Genomic DNA, 23679 nt, shown 5'->3' with positions numbered 1-23679 from the left:
TTTGGCTTCTGCCAGCTTTGTGTTGGGGGTTATCCTGAACCTGGCAGCTAAACTCATTCTCCTATAAGCTCTCTTAACATGACCTTGTAGCCCTTAGAAACTTTCCTGATTTCAGTCTTGACTGGCCTACCAAGCCCATAGGTCAGCTTCAGAAACTAGTTTTATCAGTCCTGGAAAATGTGATTATAAGTGGTGAGGATGGAGCGAAAGAGTTGGGGCTGTGTGAAGGGGAAATCAGGGGAAACTTAAAGGAAAAACCGAAGATGCTGAGACAGGAAGGGAAATCAACACATTAAGAACCAGTTGTGTTATGGGTCTCATTTAATCTAGACAAAATTTATGGATGAGGGAATTGAGGCTCTGATAGCTGAAATAAGTTGCCTGGAGTTCACATTTGGGAATCCATAAAGCTGATGTTAGAACCTGGTCAGTGTAAACACCATTGTTCTCCTTGACTTGGCAGACTTTCCTTGGGCTGTTAATCTCCTTGGAATCCTGATTTTTCTTACAAAGTTAAAAAAAAGACAGACCTCCTTAGGGATTCAGGAAGGAGATCCAGTGATTTGAGGGGCCCAGCAGGGAAGGCAGGAGTTCGGGGTTCCTTCTGAGGCAATGGCATTTCTAGTGAGGGGGCCAGGAGACTAAAAGTTGGAAAGAATCTTCATGCAGTTAAGGCCCAGCGCCAGCCATATGATTATAAGGGGGAGAAAATACCTATAACACATAATCGTAAACACGGGGATAAGCACAGATAGGGACCTGGAGAGCTGGGTTGGAGTTGGGAAACCTGGTTTTTTCCTCTTCTCTCTCAACATCTGCCCTTGGACAATCTCTGCTTCTGTATTTGTAAAATTGGACTGCTTCCCTGCACCCCCACATGTCTCTTATGTGTACACCAACCCTGCAGGATGTCGTACAGAATCAAATGAGAAATGCAAGTTGGAAAGCTTTGTAAATTGTAAAGCAGCATGACCGAAATGAGAGAAAGTGAGAATAAAGCACTATAAGTATCTCTGGCACCTCAGTCCTTGACCTGTTTGCCACCCCACTCCCCAAAGGAAAAAGGGAAGGTTTTCCTTTGGAGATTTGTGCTGTAAATCTTCTCCCATACTCTTCTCTTCCTCTCCTTCTTGTACAGGTTCTGCCTGGAACTCAATCTTTCCACAAAGGAAGGGATTCCAAGGCACACAGACAAAGCCAGGCAGCATCGGCAGCATGATTTGCAGCATGGGGGCTACAGAATGCAGGTTTAAATGCGCTCACACATCCGGGCTCTGATATTAAAGCACTTTTCAAGAGCCAATCCCCAGCATGTGTCTGCCCTTACTGACTAATTCCACTTAGATGTTGCCTTGTTTCCTACTGTCCTGTCAGAAGAGGAAGGCTATTCCTATTTTGGCCCTAAGATCTTTGTCCATCCCCACCTCTCACCCTCCAACTAGTGAAAAATGAACTTATGCTAGAGCCTCATAATCTTATCAGAGGCTATGCTCATCCAGTTTTCCCCACCATCTCTCTCATGCCTGTGGTCAGTGATATAGGCCACTCTCTTCACATTCTGTAACAATGGACATTTTGTTCTCTGTTCTGTTTGCTGGAGGGTGCACAGAGAGGTCTGTCCCCAACCTGGTGCTCTTGGAATCCATATTAGCCAATCTTCTGTCCTATTCTGAATTTTCAGGCTCTTGATGGCACCTCTTTTTGTCTGGTTAACCTAAGTTCTGTAGCTTCTTGCTTTCCCATGGCCTGGTGCTAAGCTTGGACCTTACTGTTACACCACCTGCCTTGTGAAGAATTCCTTTATTGATTGTTTCAAACTATGAATGATTCCACGTGATAAAGTGTCTAGCTTATTTATCTAATGTACTCAAGTTTCTACTAAAAACAAGTTTCAACTAAAAAAAAACAAGGAAGCAAAGCATTGTCATCCTTAAGCCCTTATACAGCACTAATTTACTCCTATTTTTATGTGTTGTAACAGGCTTAGTAATCTGGTTTCTAAACTCCCATAAGATTCAAAGCAGCATATCAAAAAAGGGGGAAGAGCTGCTATATTAACAGCTAAAGGAGAGAGCTGAAAGGTAAGGATAAAAGAAGAATGATCAGAAAGAGAAGTTAAAATGAGTATGGAGGCCATTTAGTTTAGGGGCAGCAGTCCTACAGACATCTGTGTACTTCAGTGAAGTGGAGCTAGGTAATTTTTAAGGTAGTTCTAGGTCCTCTTAAAGGCCAGGGGTATCAGAAAATGTTAAATTATAATGTCTACTATATTATCAGATGCTGTACTGAGTCCTCTACATAAGTTGATTTCATTTTCATAGCAGCTTGGGAGGTAGGTGGTGATATTCTCATTTTAGAAATTACTGAGGCCTAGAGACAGACAGTGATTGGAAGAGCTAAGCTTAGAACCCAGAAGAACCCAGCTCCAGACAACCAAATTTTTTTCTATTATCCTATATTGGCTGTTCCCTGTGACCTAAAACCCTGGTCTTTCTCAGCCTCTTGAGCCAGTGATTTCTTCCTGCTCCCCTTTTATTCACTCTCCTATATAAAACTTTATTTTTAAAGATATTCATTCATCCAGTGAGTATTGAGTGTCAACCCTGGGGCAGGCACAGTTTTAAAATATAGCAGTGAAGAAAATAGTTTTCTCTCTTATAGTTTACATTCTAGTGGAGGAAAATAAACAAATGAATATGTATGAAGACAAAGCAGGGTAAGGGAATGGAGTGGGACTTCATGATGAAAAAAAGGCCTCTCTTGAGAAAAAGGCCTCTTGAGAAAATAAAATCTCTGCAGAAATATACAGGAACTGTAGTAGTGAGCTATGCTTAATATCTTGGGGAATAACATCCCAGGCATAGAGTACAGCAAGTTCAGAGACCCTAAAACAGGGAGCATGCTTACTGTGTTTGAGGAGCAAAAGGGAGCCAAGTGGCTAGAGGTGAAGTGACCAAGAGGGAGAGTGGAGTATGGAGAAGTCATAAGGGTAGACAGGGACCCAGATCATATAGGGCTTTATTCTGAGTGAAATAGGAAGCCATTGGAGTGTTTTGAGTAGGGGAAAGATATAGTCTGACATTCATTAAAAACCTGATTGCACCAGTTGAGACCTCCAGCACAATGTTGAATAGAATTGGTGAGAGCAGACACTCTTACCTTGTTCCCAATTTTAGGGGAGAAATTATTTAGTCTTTCACTGTTAAGTGTGGTATTAGCTATAAAGTTTTTTGTTGATACTATATGTTAGCTATAGATGAATTTTATCAGGCCAAGTGAGCTTCCTTCCATTACTAATTTACTGAGAGGTTTTTTACCATGGATGGATGTTGGATTTTATAGATTGTGTGTTTTTTGTTCTTTATTCTACTAACATGGCACACTACATCAATTGATTTTTGGCTATCAAACTAACCTTGTATTCCAGAGTAAATCCCACTTGGTCAGAGTATATGATCCTTATTTATTTATTTATTTCCCCCCCATCCTCAGAGTGTATGATCCTATTTAGATGGTGTTGGATTTGGATTGCAGTGTTTTGTTTTTTTTTTAAAGTTTATTTATTTTGAGAGAGAGCAAGTGGGGGAGGGAGCAAGTGGGGGACTACCAAGCAGGCTTCACGCTCTCAGCATAGAGCCTCATGGGGGGCTGGAACTAATGAACTATGAGATCATGATCTGAGCCGAGATTGGACGCTTAACTGACTGAGCCACCCAGGTGCCCTTTACATTGCTATTTTGTTGAAGATTTTTGTGTCTGTATTCATAAGGATTATTTACTTTTTGAATGTGTTACAGAATTTTCCAGGGAGGCCAATGTGGGCCTGGGCTTTTCTCTGTTGGAAGATTTTTAATTACTGATTTAATGTGTGTGTGTGTTGTTGTTGTTGTTGTTGTTGTTGTTGTTGTTGGCCGACTCAGATTTTCTGTTTCTGTTTGAGTCACTTTTGATAATTTGTGCCTTTCTTGGAATGTTTTCATTTCATCTAAATTGACTAATTTCTTGGTTTAAAGTTGTTCATAGGATTCCTTTATAATTCTTTTAACTTCTGTAAGATCAGTCATGATAACCCTTTTTAAATTCCTGGTTTTGGCAATTTATATCTTCTCTTTTCTTGGTCAGTCTTGTTAAAGGTTTACCAATTTTGTTAATCTTTTCAAAGAAGCAACTTTGGTTGCATTGTTTTTCTATTCCATTGATTTCTTCCTATAATCTTTATTACTTCCTGACTAGCTTTCTTAGGGGTAGTTTGCTCTTCTTTTTCTAGTTTCTTAAGACCTAAGTTATTTAAAATAAAAAAATTTTTAAGTTTATTTATTTTGAGAGAGCATGCTAGCGAGCACATGCAAGTGGAGGAGGAGCAGAGAGAGAAGAGAGAGAGTCGCAAGCAGACTTTGCACTGTCAGTATGGAGCCTGATGCAGGGCTCAAACCCAGGAATTGTGAGATCATGACCAGAGCTGAAAGAATCAGATGCTCAACCAACTGAGCCACCCAGGCACCCCTGACTTAGGTTATCTTTTAAAGGCACTTTGCAGTTCCTAAGAGTCATCTTCAGACTTGACTGATGTGTGGGCTGTCAGTGTGCTTCCGATGTAGTCTCTTCAGAAGTATCTGGAGCTTCACAGAGGGCCTAACTCAGAAACATTGGAGTAGGCAAATTGTCCACATTGTATGTGTTATCAACTGGGAGGGGGCAGGGCTAGACCCATAATGCTGGGCAGCCTTGATCCTGCCTATCTCAAGTCAGGATTTGGGTGAGGCCTGAGCCTCATGTAGAATATTGGGGTGATGCAACAGGAAGTCAGGTGATACATGGAAAGCCAGAGCTCCCCAGGCTTCTGAGGAGATTTTGCCTGATACAGAGCTGAGCCAAGAGCTGGAGGAGATAACTGCCCACTTCACAGATTTTAGAGGCTTCAAGATGGCTTTTGAGACCTTGCAGAATACCTCTGTTGCCTGATAATGAGATTCTAAGCAGAAATTTAATTCTATTAAAGAAATATGGCTTAAATGTAGATCTCTTAGGTAACATTGAGGTGTAAGAGCTCTGAGGAATAACCTGGGCTTGTTGGTTACTTATTTGTGGCCTCTAGTTCCCACATCTGTGAACAAGGAATAACAGCTTCTACCTATCCAACTGTGTAAGGCACATTTCAAGTAAGTGCTGTATAAAACTGTTAAATACTGTACAAAATGTAAGGGACTATTAATGATAGTAATTATGGTGATAGGGACCAGGGACAGAGTCTGAGAAGGTCCAGGGGCGGTAGCAGTGCATTCTTATCCTTCAAGGTGTGGGATGAATGTCTGACCTAAGTGGGCTTTTGGCTTAGTAAGGCAGGAGGTTTCTTATCTGCCAGGGTAATCATCACATGGCTCCTAGAGAATTCTGTGGAGAACATCTGAGGGAGGCTACCAGGGCAGCTCATATAAGAAGCAGCTGTCCCTGTTTTTTTTCCCCCACCCAGGAATTTTGCCCACATTTTATTACTTTGGTTCTAGAAACAGCTGGCTTTCTCAAGGGTTGCTGTCACAGGAAAGCAATAAGGTCCAGCTCACTTAGGGGGAAGGAACAGTATGTAAAGGGCTCTGGGCTGTATTGGGCCCTGTGCCTCCCTCCTTCCTTTCCCAGTTTTCATTAAAACCAACGAGGGTCTTCCTGTCCCACTGGAGCAGCAGGCCAGACAGAAGAGGGACTGATAGGTCCTTTAGGTCAGATCAGCTAGAGGGCAGTTCTAAGGATGTTGGCTGTGGCAGAGAGGCAGGGTCCTGAGCCTAAGCATAAGGCCAAGAGATCAAAAATCCAAGATGTGAAACTGGGAAACAGTAGATGAGGAAACCGAGGTCTATCAGGAGCTGTGGTGCTAGACCCCTAAGATGAGTAGGACATAAGTTGAGGTGACTTAGGATTTAATGAGACAGATACAGAAAAATAATGAAACTATGCTACAAAAGCTTAAATTGCTTATTTTGAATTATCTGTCATTTTGTATTGTCTGAATTTCCACTCTTTTCCCACCCTCTTTGCCTCCCCCTGCCCTATTAGGATAATCTGTCAAGAGTTATTGCACTAAGTGCATAGGGCAAGAGACAAAAGTTACCTGCAGTATAACTGGTCTTTGGAAGTTTATTATTATTTTTTTAAAATAACATGTATTTATTTTTGAGACAGAGAGAGAGAGAGAGAGAGAGAGCATGAACAGGGGAGGGTCAGAGAAAGAGGGAGACACAGAATCTGAAACAGGCTCCAGGCTCTGAGCCATCAGCACAGAGCCTGACGCGGGGCTCGAACCCACGGGCCGCGAGATCATGACCTGAGCCGAAGTCGGACGCTCAACCGACTGAGCCACCCGGGCGCCCCTGGTCTTTGGAAGTTTAATTACACCCTTCCTGTGTACCTCTGAGCTGTAGTTTCCTCATCTGCAAAATGGGAACAAAAATTGGGATGGTTATTGGGATGCTAATAGGAGATTATGAAGAAAAAAAAAAAAAGTGCCTGGCCTGGATTGGTGTTCAGTCACTAGTGATAGAAATAAATTCTGATACCATGTGTTCAGTGTCAGATTATAATAGAAGGTGAATATTGCGACCCAGGCTCTTAACTCTGTTTTACTAACTCAGCCTTAGAAAAGCATTTAGTATGTCTCAGCCTCAGTTTCTTCTGCTCTGAAAAGAAGGAATGAGATAGAAAGTTGACCTATAATTGCTGATGTCCCTTCTAGTTCTGTGCCTCTAAAGGCACATTGATCTGTGGTTCAAAGGCATCAAAGAGTCAAGAGAAAACAAAAAGTCAAGAGGGGGTCAAAGAAGCCTTCAGTCCTGCTCGAGGCTGCAGCAAGGACAGTTACAATGAAAGCCATTATCTACAATGAGCAGATGTTGGAAGTGTCTGGGAGTCTGCTGCAGGGGCAGGGACCTGCAGGTCACCCAGCATTTGGAAAAGAAATATCAAAGAGTGAATCAGAATGGCCCAGAAGGTTGGAGACAGTAGATGCCAAGTATGAGAGAGACCATGAGACATAGGACCCCAATTTGTGCTCCATTACCTCTTTCTGGGTGTTCCCAGTCAAGCGATTTCTCTTTCTGCAGTCTTCATACCCCTATCTTTAAAATGAGTTAGGTGATGTATTCTCAAAGTGCCTCTTTAGGGCTTTCTAAAATTTCACTGTTCACTTTCTTTTGGCTCTCCTTGGTGTTGAGGATTTCATTTATATGCAAAGGCTTAACAAGTCACGCTTTGTCTAGCCCTAGAGTATTTAGAATGCTTTTGAAACCACAATTTCAGGCCACTAAGAATCATAAATTTTCAAGCTGAGGAATGCTTTGGTCCACCTGGTCCAACCCCTCATTTAACATTGGGAGATAATGCAGCAGAGTAGAAGACTATAGGCTTTGACAGCAGACTTTGAATTCAAATTCCTTCCAGTACTTGCTTGATCTTTTGGAGCTATAGTGTCATCATCTGAAAATGATGAGATAGAGTGATAATAGAGTAGGAGGCACATAGAGAATTACCATTATTTGGAGGAGGAAAGAAAAAATTGAGGAGAGAGAGATTAAGTCACCTGCTCAGGGTTGAACTCAGACCAGAACCTAGGTCTCTTGTGTCTCCATCTAGTTTTCTCCTCTCTGGAGCCAAGGTCAGTTGTAGTAGTAGAGATGAGATGTGCGTGTAGTAGCAGAGATTAGAAATGAAAGCATGTCAGCTTTCTTAACATATTCGCCAACAGTCTTCTCAATTCCCCTGTGGCATGTGTCAGTAACAGCCCGCACTTGTTTTAGAAACAAGCGCTCTATAAGCACTTCTCTTTGATTTGCTTTGGCTGGTACAGGAGCCAGATGCTCTTAGAATAGCACATCAGACTCTCCAAATCAGCCCATTCCCATTCTGAGCAACTTTGATCAGCAGCTCTGATCTGCTGCTGGCTGGGGTGTTTGTCCCCAAGTCCTCCCTACCTGGCATGTGAATCACATTCAGTTGTTTTTTGCTATTTGCCCTTTCCTTCTTGATGGAAGTAACACTTATTGAGGTGTCTACTATGTGCCAGATATTGTGATAGGTACTTTAAATTGATTATTTCCTTTAGTCTTTGCAATTCATCAAGTTATTAATAGTTCTATAGGGAAAAGCTGAGGCTCAGGGAAGTAAATGAATTTGCTTGAGGTCATATATATCTAGTCTGTGAAAGAGCTGGGGTTTGAACTCTGGTCCTCCTAACCTCACAGATCCCATAGCAAGCTCTTCCTTGAGTACCATACTGCCTCTCTGGCCTCCCGGCAGGTAGAGTATTCAGAAGTGCCCAGGAAGGGACATTTAGTGGCTTTAGTATAATGGGAATATTCTCCATGCCTTCAGTGCCATTTTCCCATGAGTTTTTTTCTCTGCCTGCCTCAAACCAACTTCTTTAGGACCCAGGTGTGTGGCCCAAAGATCCAAGCAGGAGGCCGGGTTTCCATCTTCAACATGCAACACTGAATCCCTTGTAAAGAGTGTGCTTGTCATTTTCAGAGTTGAATGAGGGAACTATTTCAAGCAGTAAACCCCTACTTACGACAGCAGCTCTGAAATGCAGGGAAAGAAGAAAGAGGGTCTATATATCTGAAGTTTGATAAGCTTCTTTCGGGGACCTGGCAGGAGAAGAGACCTACATTTAAGAGATTAGGAATAAGATTGTTCTAATAGGTCCTCAAATCTGTACTCGGTTTTCAGTTACAAAGCACTTTACTTGAAGAGATCTTACTGTGAGGAAACTGAAGGCCTTTGCCTTCAGTAGCTAGTCTTGGTGACAACAGTGAATCTAAGCCCTTCCTGAAAGGGTTCTGTCCCTGGCCTTGGGCACCACCCAGTCTTCAGCTGCAAAATGGGCAGACTTAGTTCCTGCCCTTTTCTGAGTCCTTCTCTATTTGTCCCCTTCCTCACCCATTTTTACTCAGTTACTAGGGCTTCTTCTTTTTTTTTTTTTTTTAAACATTTATTTATTTTTGAGACAGAGACAGAGCATGAACGGGGGAGGGGCAGAGAGAGAGGGAGACACAGAATCAGAAGCAGGCTCCAGGCTCTGAGCCCAGAGCCCGATGTGGGGCTCGAACTCACGGACCGCGAGATCATGACCTGAACTGAAGTCGGACGCTTAACCGACTGAGCCGCCCAGGCGCCCCATACTAGGGCTTCTTAATGAGACACCCTTATAGTGCTACATTTTTAGGAATAGGGTAAACAATATTTTTGGCTCTGCATTTTCCCCATGATCATTTTCTAAAATGATGGAATTTTAGGATGTCAGAGTGGAAAGATACCTTAACTAACAGTCATCAGGTTTACAAAGGAACCCTTTTAATTATGAAATTGGGGCCCAGCAAGGGCCAATAAGTTATATGCCCAAGATTGTGCAGTGAATTAGTGGCAAGTCTTCTGACTCTCAGCCTGGTGCCCTTTCTACTACACTGAGCTTTATGTCAGTTCCTAAATGACCACCTGGTCAACTTCACTAACTTACCTGTGCCTGGATGTCAGGCTTTTTTGTGTCTCCTTGGGTCTGTTTCCTGTGAGATAGGCCTATGGGTGTTTGTACTTTGTCAGGGCATAATTCTCCTGCATATGGTGAGCATGTGTCAAGTTTTGTTTAACTCATTAGTGTGGAAACCAAAAGAAAGAGAACAGCTGAGAAACTGGATTTCATGTTGTTAGTAGAAAAAAGGATTGCTGAAATTAGATTGCTTAGATTTCAAAATTGATTAATCTCCTAATGAAAATGTAAACTTTGGCATTATCCTCTCTGCTTAGAATTGAGCCTTCTCTGTTTTCTACACATTAACCTCTAACTTTGCAGTTTTGAAACATTTGGGTTCTAACCATTTGTGAACAGTAAGTCAAACAAAATTCCATTCTCCAAAAGTATCAGAGGAGCATCAGATGACTCTCACATGCATATTAAAAAATGTTCTAATCTGACTTTAAAAGGTCACACAACTGTTTCTATGCCTTATTTCCAAATTTTGGATAATTTTCCTTAACATATCATCACTGAAAATGATTAGAACCTCTTGTATTAAAGCTAGCTAGAGCTGTTCCAACCCAGGAGGGCACCTTTCTGTTCAGGGCACAGACCTTACTTCTTTGCTGAAGCTTCTGCTGATAGCAGCCATCAGCAAAATCTTGAACTCTCTCCTACAGCCCTACCCACTGGTGTGGATCTTGGCCTTTACTGATCCTAGATTTGCTCCCCCACCCCCGTGTCAAGGAAGCTTTCTCCTTGCTCCTGGTTTCCCTCAGGGCCATCTTGGATGCCAAGAGCTTATATACTTCCATATGGAGGAAGTTGGTTTTGAGCACAGAGTTCTATTTGGGTGAAGTAAGTAACTGCTTTCATTATGTGGTTTTGTCTCTGAACATGTTTTACCCATCTTCTCATCCTCATTGCTACCACCCAAGGCCAGATCTTAATCCTCTCTCACTGGGACTATTTTCATTGTCAATCAACCCCTCTCCCTACCTCCAGTCTTTGTCCCTGAAGTATAACCTCCTTTCTCTTGCAATAGGTTTTAAAACACATTCCTTATTTACTACTTCCTGCTCATAAAACGTCTAGTAGAATAAGTCCAGTCTCCTTAGGATGACATTCAAGGCTCTGCAAAGACTATTTCTTTCCTTTCTTTCTAGCCTCTTCTCCATCTCCCTGTTCCTCAGGCTCTTTGTTCCAAAGGAGTTCATACTAGCAGGTAGAAATATTAGAGAAACCAACTTTTGGACAGTAGAAGGGAAGAACTACCTGATTGAGTCTATGAGAGAAGGTTAGGAAATGTTCTTAGTTGTGGAACCACACTAACACTCAATTTGATAAACATTTGTGGCAGGCATAGGGATATAGGTCCTTAGGGATATGGAGAAGGCAAATGCATGGTCAAGGCCTTTGGAGCCCATAGTTGATTTAAGAGGACAGGCAGGTAAAGTAAGTAGACTACAGTGATGATCACTATAATGGAAGCATATAGTTGTGGAGATCTTACTGTGCAGTGCTTTGGGAACATGGAGGAGAAGGGGATACTAACTGCCTGAGAGATGAAGGGAAGGTTCACGAAGATGGTATTTGAGTTGGACTTCAAAGATGAGATAGATATTTGACATTTGTGAAAGAAGTATTTGGTAATTGTGAAGGGGAGTCTGCAGCTTCCAAGTGATGAGACCAGTGAGGATAAAGACACAGAATTTAGGCGTATGTCTCAGAGAAGGGTAAATAGTCCAGTGTAACCAGAGTATAGGATTTCAGGAATGGAGTGTGGTTAGGGTTAAAGTTAACAGTAAGTTGGGGCTAAACTGGGTAAGGTATAATATTCTAGGCTAAGGAAATACTATGTGAGTATTGTGTTTCTTATATAGCATGTAATTTACCATCTTTGAATTAAGTGATACGTATTTATCTATTTGTGCGTGTGTGCGTGTGTGTGTGTGTGTGTGTGTGTGTGTGTGTGTGTGTGTAGCTATGTGTTACGGTGTATATGTTACATTTGGAAATAATTTGTGAAGAGCCACTGAAGCAAAGTGAATGTTAAAAAATGGAGCCAAGAGGACAGGTTAGACCTAAGCTTACTTGAGCTTGAACCTCTGAGATGTTCTCCATTTCCACAAGTCCGTAAGTTAATCATAGCATGCTAGAATTAGAGTGGACTTCTTAGGACCAGTGGTCGGTCAGTCGGTCTGTCCATCTGTCCGACCATCCATCCATCCAGTCATGTATTCAGCAAATGCCTGATGATACTCTTGGAGCTGTGATATGGTAGTGAACAAAACAGACTACCTTCATGAAACTTGTAGTGGGGGAGACAGAAAATGAGTAAATCATTAGTTATTCTATCATTTTGTATATGAAGAAAGATAAGCAGGAGTGAAGGGTTAAGCCCTTTCTAACATTTTCAGCTGATAGAAGAGCAAGTGAAAAGTCCCCAAGGCAGGAACACGTTTGTAGAAAAACCAGAAGGCAGACAGTGTGGCTGGAGCAGCAGCCTGAGGGGGCAGAAAGCAGGAGATGAGGTTGGTGAGGGCCAGAACATACAGGGCCCTGAGGTCCAATTGGCCAGTGAGAAAATGAGGCTGACCAATAAAGAGCCAGGGCCATACAGCAAGTTAGCAGCAAGGCCAGGATTGGTATCATCCTGGTTCAGCTTCCCTTCCTTTGCCTCCCTGCTGTCTTTTGGCTTTGATCCAAGATTAACTTGAATCTCATTTAATCCCTTCCTTCTCCTCTCCCTCACTCAGCTCTTTCCCTCTTCCTGTTCCCTGGGCTCCTGTCACACCATTGTAGTATTTCATTTCTGGCTACTTTTCTTTATCACAGCATTAGCATTTCCCAGACCCACTCTTGCACTCATGATCTGATAATACAGTGATTCCTGGAAGGTCAAAGCTAGAGAGGTTCTTGGACATCCTTTTGTTTCAACCCCCTGATATTAGAAATCCAGAGAGGACAAGTGATTTGCCCAAGGCCACCTATCTAATTAGTGGCAGAACTTGATTTCCTTTGCCACCCAGTCTCTGTTTATCTAAAGCTTTTTCCTGTTTATCTAAAGCTAACACTTAGGGGTTTTTCTGTGTGCCAGGCACTGTGCTAAGTGCTTTTAAAAAATAATTACAGCATGTGAATCTATAGTTTTCTCAAAGTTAAAAAATTTTCAAAACATTCATTTTTTTTTGTTTGTTTCTATTTATTTTTTGTATATAAATAGATGTCAGGTTAGGATTCGGTGCATACCTATGTTCTAGGGTTTCTATTTTCTAGCTTTGTAAACTTGGACAAGACTCTTGACCTCACTCTTAAATGTTTTTCCCACCAGAGCCCTAAAATTTCATCCCCTAACAATTTGGAAACCTGATATGCTTACCTGCTCACCTTGGGAAATGTGCCTCCATTGATGACTGAGCAGCCGTAACAGGCTGGCCCTGTGTGATTTGAAGAGGAAAGGATGGGGAGGCAGAGAACTGGGTGCCTGGGAGCCACTAGATCAGGAATTGGCAACTCCTCTCAAATCAAATAAATCAAAACATATCTAGGGTAGGAGCCTCGGGGTAGTGTTGATGGTGACTCTGCTTGGATTGTGTTCTGAGGATGAGGGGATTGCCAACTCTATTGAATGAGAGGAGCAGCAATGCATAGCGACCCTTGTTTGTGCAAGGGCAAAAGACAGTGTGTTGGTGGCAAGTGTCCCAACATGGCTGTGGCTGCCCATAGGCCATTTCTGCTATTCATGACATCAGCCATTGACCTTGTGTCAGCCCCTGGAGAGGGCTGCTGTGGTCTGATACAAAGAGCCCAGTCTCTGTAGTTACACAGATTGAGTTCAGACCACTGTCTACCAGTTACTAATTGTGTTTTTTAGTCTAATTCTTACTTTACCTCTCAGAACCTCCTGTCTTCCCTGTCTGTAAAACAGTGTTGTTGATAACAGTGTTTTGGGATTTGTTGTGAGGATTCAGAATACCTTAGGTAAGTAAGTGTCTCACAATACCTGATACTTAGTTGAGTGAATGGCAAGTTGCTCTGTTGTGATTAGCTCTGTGAAGACTAGTATCTTTAGAAGGTGGTATTAAAGTCAGGTCTGCTCTGATTCTCTGACACTCTCCTCCCCACATGCCCTGGATCCCTCCATTCTTTCCTCAAGTTCCAGCCCCAGAAATGTTGGGCAAGTGGGAGCCTCTCAGGCTAGTCTTTCGCTCCAGCTGGTATATCTGAGTAAGCACGATTGTTACATAGCAGACATGGAAGGCCAGGGAGGTAGCTCAGGCAGCAGTTGATGAGCAAAAGGCTTCTCTCTGTTCCCAATAAATTGGTCCTTGGGGATCCTAGCTTTGAAATTCTAATTGACACAGGAAGGAAAGGATTCATTAGGCTCTGGACTCATTAAAATGCTCTGCTGCTCACCTACGATTTATTCTTGGCAGGAATAAATCAGGAGGAATTCATCAGGAGGAATTAAGTAAACCAATGGGTTGGGAGCTGCTGACAGAAGAGTCTGGTTGTGGAGTAGGGATGTTGAGCTTCCCATATTATGGAGCACACAATTGGCTTCTGAAGTTCCTCACCTCTAGGACTTAGCACGAGTCTAAGACTCGTATACTGTTAGTGCCAAAAGGACCTTCTGAAATCATTAACAGACAGTAGCTCATTTATGGGTCATTCAGAGAAGGGCTAGGGTTTGCCCAAGATCACCAAGCACTGTAGTCGTGGAGCTAGAATTAGAGTCCACCAAGCCTCTTGACTTCCAGGCCAGGAACCTTTTTCCTGCATCACTTTTGGATTTCTAGATCCAGTATTTCATTCATTAAACCTTGAGCTGACACTTTTGACATGGGAACAGTCATGGGAGGAGAGGGGACACCTAACCCAGTATTAGATTAGAAAGTCTCCAAATCTAAGGGGTGAATAGGAATTAACTAGGCAAAGAAGCAGATGAGCAGTGTTTAAACTTGGCAGACAAGCACGTACAAAGGCCCAAAGACTTTCCAGGAATGGGAAGTTGAATCTTGCTTGAGTGGGGGAATTGAGGAAGAGAGAAGTTGTCATATCTATGAGGTTTAGGCCCCTTGCTCTTTGGTAAGAATCCTAGACCCGGGATTAGTCCTGGGTTCTAGGTGTGTTTCTGCTACCAATGTTAGTTATTCAGGTAACATTTCTTTAGGTGTGCCATGCTGGGCATGGAGGTACAAAAATGCATAAGATGTATGTAGTCCCCTTCCTCAGAGATACGTCAGTTTAATGAGGCAAACAAACTAATAAGCAACTCCTATAATAGAGCAAAGGAAAAATTACCTCTGCTGGAGGAAGTCACAGTAGAGCTGTATGTTACTGTCAGTATTTTCTCTGGGCTTTGATTATCTCACCTGTCACGTGGTGACAAGTACTGTTCTATGTTAGCTCATGAGCTGATGGGAAGACAGCTTTGTAATAACTGGTATTTATGTGGTGTTTTGTGGGTTACAAAACATTTTTCCATCATTAATTAATCTTAGTTACAATCTTGTCACTTAGGAAACTTCCCCCTAGTTACAGATGAGGAAACTAAAACAGAAAGACTGAGCCTTGTTCATGGTTTCACAGCTTTTGTTTAACAAAAGCTAGGGTTATAAATACAGTGGATCCAAACAGACTTTTGAAAGTAGAAAGATGACAACCTTTCTGTCCCTTGCTTGTGTGGCCCATTTCCTTCTCCCATCACTAGAAATACAAAGAACATCTCCAGTGTGAGAAAGGCAGATCTAAGTTGGCTGGGGAGGAAGAAAGGGATCTTATTTCAGTCTTTTCTAGATTGGGCTCTGAATTTAAAAAAAACAAATTTTTTTTATGTTCATTATTTTTGAGAGGGGTGGGGAGGGTCAGAAAGAGAGGGAGACACAAAATCTGAAGCAGGCTCCAGGGTCTGTGCTGACAGAACCCTGACGCGGGGCTCAAACCCACAGACCCCAAGATCATGACCTGAGCCGAAGTTGGACGCTTAACCAATTGAGCCAACAGGCGCCCCTGGGCTCTGAATTTTTAAGACTGTATGTCCCAGTGTTCCTTCACTTACGGCCGTTCCATCTCATGCCATGTACAGAGTGTTGTCTCAACCATTATCTAATTAGGTACACATATCACCTTATGGGGGTAGACAGAGCCTGCTGTACAGATGGGTAAACTGAGGTTCATAGAAGTTAAGTAATTTGCCCAGAGTTCACTGAATTATTTATGCAGACCAAGGACTGGAATCCAGGGCTCCTGACACCAAACACGTACTCTTTTAAAAAAAAAAATTTTTTTTAATGTTTATTTATTTTTGAGAGAGAGAAAGAAGGAGGGAGGGAGACAGACCTCGAGAGGGGAAGGGCCAGAGAGAGAGGGAGACACAGAATCTGAATAGGCTCCAGGCTCCGAGCTGTCAGCACAGAGCCTGATGTGGGGCTGGAACTCACAAACCGCAAAATCATGACCTGAGCTGAAGTTGGACTCTTAACCGACTGAGCCACCAGGTGCCCCTAAACAGGTACTCTTAAAATTATAGAATGTAGGCTCCTTTGAATTTGTTCAGTTCACACAATTCTTGAATATACCCCATGAGCCAGAGACTTTGCTATACAAGAGAGTCTCTGGTTAGGCTCAGGCCATCTTGGTGCAGCACTTTCCTTAAGAGCAGGGACTTTTTGTTATTTACTTCTCTGTCCCAAGCCAGGGCCTGGTTTCAAGAATGCTTTGCTGTTGTTTTTGGCCTTAGTCTGCCAGAAGCTGGAGGGAGCAGATGGCCATAGCAATGTGGATCATGAGGGTGTGTGTGATCCCAGGCAGGGACAGAGGATGAGTTGAGAGCCCTACACATATACTCCTGTTCCTGTGCATAGGCCCCTGCCAAGGTATTGTTCCATCCCAGAACAAAGTGAAGCTGGCCAACAAAGTGAAGCTCCCATCTCCTGTCACCTGGCCTCCATACACACACGTACTTGTTGGTCTCCTGGATGTATTTCATACAGATGCTTCTAGGTCCTGCTGTCCCAAAAGACCCTTTGGACCTATTTCCCAGGGATATCCCAAAATGAAGTTAAGAAGCCTCATCCCACAGCCATTCTGACATCTGAATGTTATAGACTCCATCAGGCTACCACCCACTCTGCTGTTTTTACTCCTAACTCCTTAAGCAGATTGGCTGCTTAGTGTGACTTTGACAAAGAGACTAAATAGTAATCAATACTGAGAAGTTAACATGTTTCCTATTTATCCAAAATCTTAACCAGAAAGTTTTAAGGATTTTCTGGGGTGGGAAGTAACTGGGATAAGGAAGTTGACTTGCATGATGGGAAGCCTGTAATAACCTCAGGTACCTTATAAATCATGGAAGAAAATATCAACATTCATTCACAATGTTTCAGATGCCCCTCATATTCGTATCTTTATACATCACAGAGCTCTTTCATGCACATCACTGCCTTTGAGTCTTAGAGAAACTCTGCGAGGGAAGCAGTGCAAGGATTACCATTCCCACTTGGCAGTTGAGACCAGGGAAGGTTAGTGACTATCTGATTGTCATGGTGGCAGAGCCCTAAACAAAATCACGACCTGAGAGACAAGTAGTCCTGGGTTTGAAGTCTGGTGGTCACCATTTGCTGATTGCATAACTAGGCAAGTTACCTAGCCCCTCCAAGCCTCAGTTTCCTTCTCTGTAACAGGAGGATAATAATATTTACTTCTCACGGTTGTCTAAGGATTAAATGGCATAATGAATAAAAAAGATGTCAACATGGTGTAGAACAAGTATTAGAAGCTCAGTACCTGCAGGTTTTCCATCTCAGGTGTTTTAAATTCTTGTATTCTCAGTCTTTGAAAATTAGTACTCTCATTACAGTAAAATGAGCTACATGTAATAAATTTCTGTTAACCAGAGTATCGTTTAAGTGCCTCATTGGGTTGAGAGAACTGAATTAGTGGGAAGCAAGGGTGCTGGGGTATTCTGGCTAAGTACTTCTTTTTTTAAAACTTTTTTTTTTTTTTTTAACATTTATTTATTTTTGAGAAACAGTGAGACAAAGCGTGAGCGGGGGAGGGGCAGAGAGAGAAGGCGGGACAGAATCTGAAGCAGGCTCCAGGTTCTGAGCAAGCGGTCAGCACAGAGCCTGATGCGGGGCTTGAACCCACAAACTGTGAGATCATGACCTGAGCCGAAGTCGGGCACTCAACCAACTGAGCCACCCAGGCGCCCCCCGGCTGAGTACTTCTGATACAAACCACAGTGGGCTAGACCTGATAGGGACTCCAGAGGTGTGTGCTAGTGTGTCTTCCTCAGAAGAGATGTTAATAAACTGGGAAAGGTCAGACTGTGTAATATGAAGCACATTTCTTTCCTGCTGACTTCTCAGAGCCATAGTATGCACGTGACTCTGGGTGGAGTGATGTGTTGTGGGGAGATGGAATATGCCAAGTTTCTTGTTTGTATTTGACCTTGGAGCCCCTTTTGTGAGGAACTCTCATTAACATCTTGAGGAACACTGGTCATCCATCGAAGAGTTCATGCAACACTGAGCTGATCCAGTTCCTCTATTTTCTGACTAAGGTAATAGAGGTCTATAACCGAAGTTTACAGAGCCAGTCCATAGTGGAATCAAGTTTGAAGATCAGGGTGCCTGACTTCCATTTGGGCCACACTACTATTTGCACTCCACCATTCTTCTTCTTCTAGCCAACAAATCATGAAATTACAGAGGATTCTGCAACCCACTAATCAGAGTATTGTTAGAGCATAAAGCTTTCAGTTTTGATGTGTTTATCCCAGTAAACAGAAAGATTATGAAGCAACAGGCTTAATGGCCACCAAATGTTCCCAAGCAGTGGGGGGACTCGGGGTTGGGTGATTAGCTCAATGGTTGGAAAGGTTCCTCTAACCCAAAAAGTTTTAAGTCTGTTCTTGGTTTAAGAAGTTTCCTTTTGTATCCAGGGGCTCATCCAAGGGGCTCACAATGCAGTTCTCAATGGTGAACACTCTGACATCAGTAACTATGGGGAAGATCCTAAGAGGGGTTAGGAGAGAATGTGTCAAATTTCTGTTCCTCCATTGCCATCTCCACCACAGAATTCAGTGGATAGAAATATGCTGTTGGTGGGGCGCCGGGGTGGCTCAGTTGGTTAAGGGTCTGTCTGACTTTTGATCTCAGCTCAGGTCATGATCTCAGGGTCCTGAGTTCAGGCCCCTCATTGGTCTCTGTGCTGGACGTGAAACCTACTTTAAAAAAAATGTGCTGCTGAGTTTCTATCTAGACCCTGGTAGAAGGAGTTGTTCTTGACATTTAATAGGGGCTATCTTTGCATTTTGCTAAGTCTTCTGGTTCAGATCTAGTAAATATATCACCTTTGCATTTGCAGAGTTGTACAGTAGATTTGTTCAGACCACATCTGGTACTCAGAACAGTCCAGTGACAGAGGTTATCTTCCATGTATATGAGGACACTAAGGCTCAGAGAAGGGACAGTGACTTGTCCAAGGTCTGGATAGCAAATTAGTGATACATTCATGGTTGTATTCTAGGTCCCTAGTGCAAGCCTGACCTATAGTAGATCCTCAAGAAATACTTATTAGATAAAAAATTTGTACATTCTCAGGAATAATCTTCATGACTTCAAACTCTTTGATCAGTGTTCTTTCCAATAAGCCAACATGGTGGGGGCCCAGTGGTTGGGCGAACTCAGGGTCACCAGATACTTCAGGGTCTCCCTCGCTATGTTGATTGCTGACCAGGGTGGAGAGTTCTAGCCTTTGCTTGGTAAGGACCTCGTATATCTTTCCCCACAGAAAGTCCAGATTTAGCAGTCTCTGGGCTGTAGTTTTAGCCTTTTTCTCTATTTAAAAAAAAAAAAAATAATTTCTATACCCAACATGGAGCTCGAACTCAAGACCCCAGGATTGGATGCTGTACTGACCGCAGTTGGATGCTGTACTGACTGAGCCAGCCAGACACCCCTCAGTCTCTCTTTTGAGCCTCTGCTCCCTTTGTCTACTGAACAAAGACACCAGTGGTCCCCAGCTTGTTGCTCTGTCCCTCCTTTGTTTTCTCTCCCATCACTGTCTTGCCTGTTCTTTTGCCATAATGATGGGTGAGGAACTTGGGCTCATCTCATGAACACTGACTGTACAGTTTACTTTTGAGGAGTTGCCATGTCAGGAATCCTGGGTAACCATTTACTGAAGCAGCACCCATCTAGGATTCTTTCACCTACCTGTTCATAGCAGAAATTCACTGAACATCTACTGATTGCCAGGGCAGTCTGGGAGCCTGGGATTGCAAAGATTAATAAAGAGTCTCTGCCTTCAAGGAGTTCAGAGTAAACTGGAGAGAGACAGGTGTATGAATACAAAAGTGCAGCAAATGTTGCTGCAGCAGAGGTCCATAGAGGATATTGGGTTCCAGAGGAGTGAGTGACTGCATCTGCCTGGGGGATGAGAAACAGGAGGCTTTTCTGAAGAGTTTTCATCAGGGGCATCACATCAGTGGATGTATGCTCAAGAGAACTCCTTCTTGCCCTAGCCTCCATCACCAAATCAAATAGACTCTGGTTCTGCTTTACTGATGAAGTAAACTCTCTCTTAATCTTACTCAATGATAAGATTGTGGTATTTTGAGCAGGGGGGCCAATACTAATAGTTTTTCATTTAGAAAATTCCTGAATGCTTAACTTGATGGTACATTATCTCATTGAATTCTCCCATCAGCCTAATGGGGAGGATACTGCAATGTTATTCCCATTTTACAAATGAGAAAACTAATTTCCAGAGAGGTTATGACCCAGGTCATAACCTGGTTATGACCCAGGATCATATAGCTGATATATGGCAGAGCTGGGATTTGAACCCAGGCTGTCTGATGCCAGAGTCATTCTCCTAAAAGGGCCTCAGAAAGGGCTATCATGATCTTGATACAGTTCTTACCTCAAAGACTTGTAAGAATGAGAAAATACTTAGCACCTCATCTATCACATAATAAGCAATTAATAAATCCTAATCATTTATTACATTATAAAACAGACTTCCCTAAAGGTTGGGTGGATTAGGCCCCTGCAAAGATGCCTCCTTTCCGTCTCACTCAAGTCTCTTCTGACTGTGTTATCTGTACAGCCTGCTTCTTTAAGAGGAATGGATGGTGGAGGTGGCAGGGGCAGTGGTACGTGGAGTTCAGTTCAGCAGGTACGTCTGAGCTCCCACTCTTGGCCAGGGCCTATCCTGAAAGGCAGAGGGGATGCTGAAAGTGCGGTCCCTGTCATCAGGAATTCACAAGTCAGTGTAGGAAAGGAGATGACACAGAAACAGATTATTTTAATACAGTCTCCTCAGATGGATGTTAGGCAGCACATCAGATCCCACTGCCCATGGCTCATACCACAACCAGCAGGGTAGGAATCACTTACTATTATATTAATTGATTAATCATCCTATTAATATCCTTGTAATCAATTAAAGCCACTTTTGTTAATGTAGAAAGTAGGTGATACCATAAAGAAAGTCAGCAGCTACTTAAAGGAGACTTTTAACATGCTCAATTGGAAAAACCCATTTTATTTTTATGAGGGGGGTGGTGGTGGTGTTCCAAAACTGCCAGTAGAGCTGAGGGAGTCCTTGGCTTGAGGAGTGTACTATGGGGAAGGATTTATGTCCCTCAGATTTGCCCCCGGTCACCCAATGTGCTCCTTAGTTATCACTTACTTTATAGCTTCTTGTACCCAAGCATATTTTTTTTTATTTGTCAGAATGAGCAAGAAGGGGGAGGTAGCTTTCTGAGGCAGGACATCTGCCAAGAGAGGCAATGACTGAGCATCTGCTGGGATTGGCAGGGGCTGTGCCAGGGCAGCAAGGGCATTGTGAGTTGTGTGTATTATTGCATGAGGTACCTCTAATTAATTGGTTCCACGAGCACTTTTGGAATTCATGCCATGTACCTAATAATATGCTAGGTGATGTGAAAAATACCCCAAAGTTTTATGGTGCTTGGTGAGAAAAGACTAACACATAAGACAAAAAGGAGTCCACGCAGATGGGATGATCAGGGGTTGACTTGTGGGGTTCAGACTCTCAAGAGCTATAGAGACTTAAGACTGCCTCCTTACAGAGCACTGTCCTGCCTGTGACTTAGGAGTGGGTGATGGCTTCCATGAAGTCAGGCTCTTCAGCTGCCCACATGGCCGTTTCTGATCTGGCCTCTGCCAGGTCCCCTGCTTTCCTTGTACTCCAGACAAATCACAATACATATTATTGTTCCCTAAATATAGAAGCTTTATTTATTATTTATTTATTTATTTATTTATTTACTCACTCGCTCACTCACTCACTTACTAATTAGCTTCCACAGCCTTGCTTATGCTCTTTCCGAAATGTTCTCCCTCTCTTGTTTGTGTTTGGGCTAACTTCCTTTCATCCCTCTGGACAAGATCAGGACTTCTTGATGACTACTTTCTGACTTCCTCCTTTCTCTTCTTTCCTGTCCTTTTGGTAAGTGACATGCTTTTGAGTTCTTCATGTCATAGCCTTTATCAAGATGAAATATAAGTTCTTGTTTTTCTTTTTTTTTTTTTAATGTTTATTTATTTTTGAGACAGAGAGAGACAGAGCATGAATGGGGGAGGGGCAGAGAGAGAGGGAGACACAGAATCGGAAGCAGGCTCCAGGCTCTGAGCCATCAGCCCAGAGCCCAACGCGGGGCTCGAACTCACGGACCGTGAGATCGTGACCTGAGCTGAAGTTGGATGCTTAACCGACTGAGCCACCCAGGTGCCCCAATAAATGATTTTTAAATGAGTAGATAAATAAAATGTTCAGCATATTATTCCTCTGCCTAGGAGCCTATAAAACTTCTTTGTGGCATTCAAAACTCTGTAGACCGAAAAACAAATAAACACAGGACACTATTATCTCACGTATACATGAAAAAAAAGATTTGCCTTTTTTCTCCTAATTAATTCTCCCGCCCCATCACAATACATGATACTTGTGAGATTGCCATGAAAGTGACATTCATTGGTGATAGGAGAGTAAATTGGTAGGTACAACATTTTTAGAAAGCAATTAGTGTATCTTAAGAGACATTAAAAAATCATACATTTTGACATAGTAATTTCACTTCTGGGATCTGTCCTAAGGAAATAATCAAATATATAGAATAAACTTTACCTTAGATGTTATTTATAGTCATGAGAAATTGGGAAAAGCATAAATGATCACTTGACTACAACCATTATAAACTATGATAAAGTCACTCAGGGGAGTGACTATGAGTTAATAAACTCATAGTTAATAAACTATGAGTTAATAAACTATGAGTTATTTAAAACAATCACAAAAAATGGGGCTTATTGAAAATTATGCAACAATAAGGACAAATATATTATATATGTTACAATGTTAATTGAAAAAATCAGGTTACAGAATTGGATGAATGATTTAACTATGTAACCCAAATATAATGCAAAGGGAAAAAATGGAAGGAACTATACCAAAATGGTGACAGTAGTTCCATTCTAGAGAGGAGTAGGAGTTTAGGTGATTTCTTATGGTAATTTCAAAAAGTAAACACACTAAGTAGTACAAATACCCAAAATATTGGCTAAGAATTTTGAAATAGTAAAGCAAAACTTTAATTTCAGTTTTAAGCAAAGGAGTGATATGGTGTTATTATTCCAGTAACTGTGTGGAGGATGAATTTGAAAAGTGATAGTAAGAATAGAGAGACAGGGTTACATTCTAAAAGTTTTAGGAGGCCAAATCAGGCCTTGGTTCACTGTGTCAATGAGGGGATGGATGATTCAGTGTGGAGGGAGTATATATGCCAGTAGAGAACACTGGTTCAGGGAGTTGATGATTTGTCCAAGGTTATGTGGCTAGTAACCTGGATTTAAATCCTGGTCTGTCTGTTCCACAGCACATGCTCCTGCTCCCACAGCTGAGACCTCTGTTACAGTTTTGGGGGAAATACCAGCTATTATTGGACTGTAGAAACTTGTTTAGTGTAGTGTTTTGTTTTTGATGGGAAAGGGGACCAGAAAGGGTTAGTTAATTATTTCTAAGATGATGACTGGGGGGAAAAGACCATAACGTTGATTCTGTCATGATCAGTTGAATTGACTGGAGGTTCATTAGGTATTGGGTATGTTACGCTTGTTTTCTTGGGGGCTTCCCCCCCTCCA

At 42.4% G+C, this 23679-nt stretch overlaps 1 protein-coding gene across 9 annotated transcripts in view; it reads left to right on the top strand.

Annotated features, from left to right (window-relative positions):
• The window catches only part of RALY (RALY heterogeneous nuclear ribonucleoprotein), an 84971-nt gene that overhangs the window by 40260 nt on the left and 21032 nt on the right, over positions 1 to 23679 (top strand). The window contains exon 1 of one of the 9 annotated variants that reach the window (XM_042980585.1): positions 1991 to 2081. The exons of the other annotated variants lie outside the window; for them this stretch is intronic. The gene's annotated coding sequence lies outside the window, so the exon portion shown is untranslated. Of the gene's footprint in view, positions 1 to 1990; positions 2082 to 23679 lie in introns of those variants that run through there. 9 annotated transcript variants of the gene reach the window in all.

The sequence above is a fragment of the Panthera tigris genome, chromosome A3, assembly GCF_018350195.1.
Source record: "Panthera tigris isolate Pti1 chromosome A3, P.tigris_Pti1_mat1.1, whole genome shotgun sequence".
Taxonomy (NCBI): domain Eukaryota; kingdom Metazoa; phylum Chordata; class Mammalia; order Carnivora; family Felidae; genus Panthera; species Panthera tigris.
Note: the sequence above shows the minus strand (reverse complement) of the source record. Positions and strands in the feature narration are given on the sequence as shown.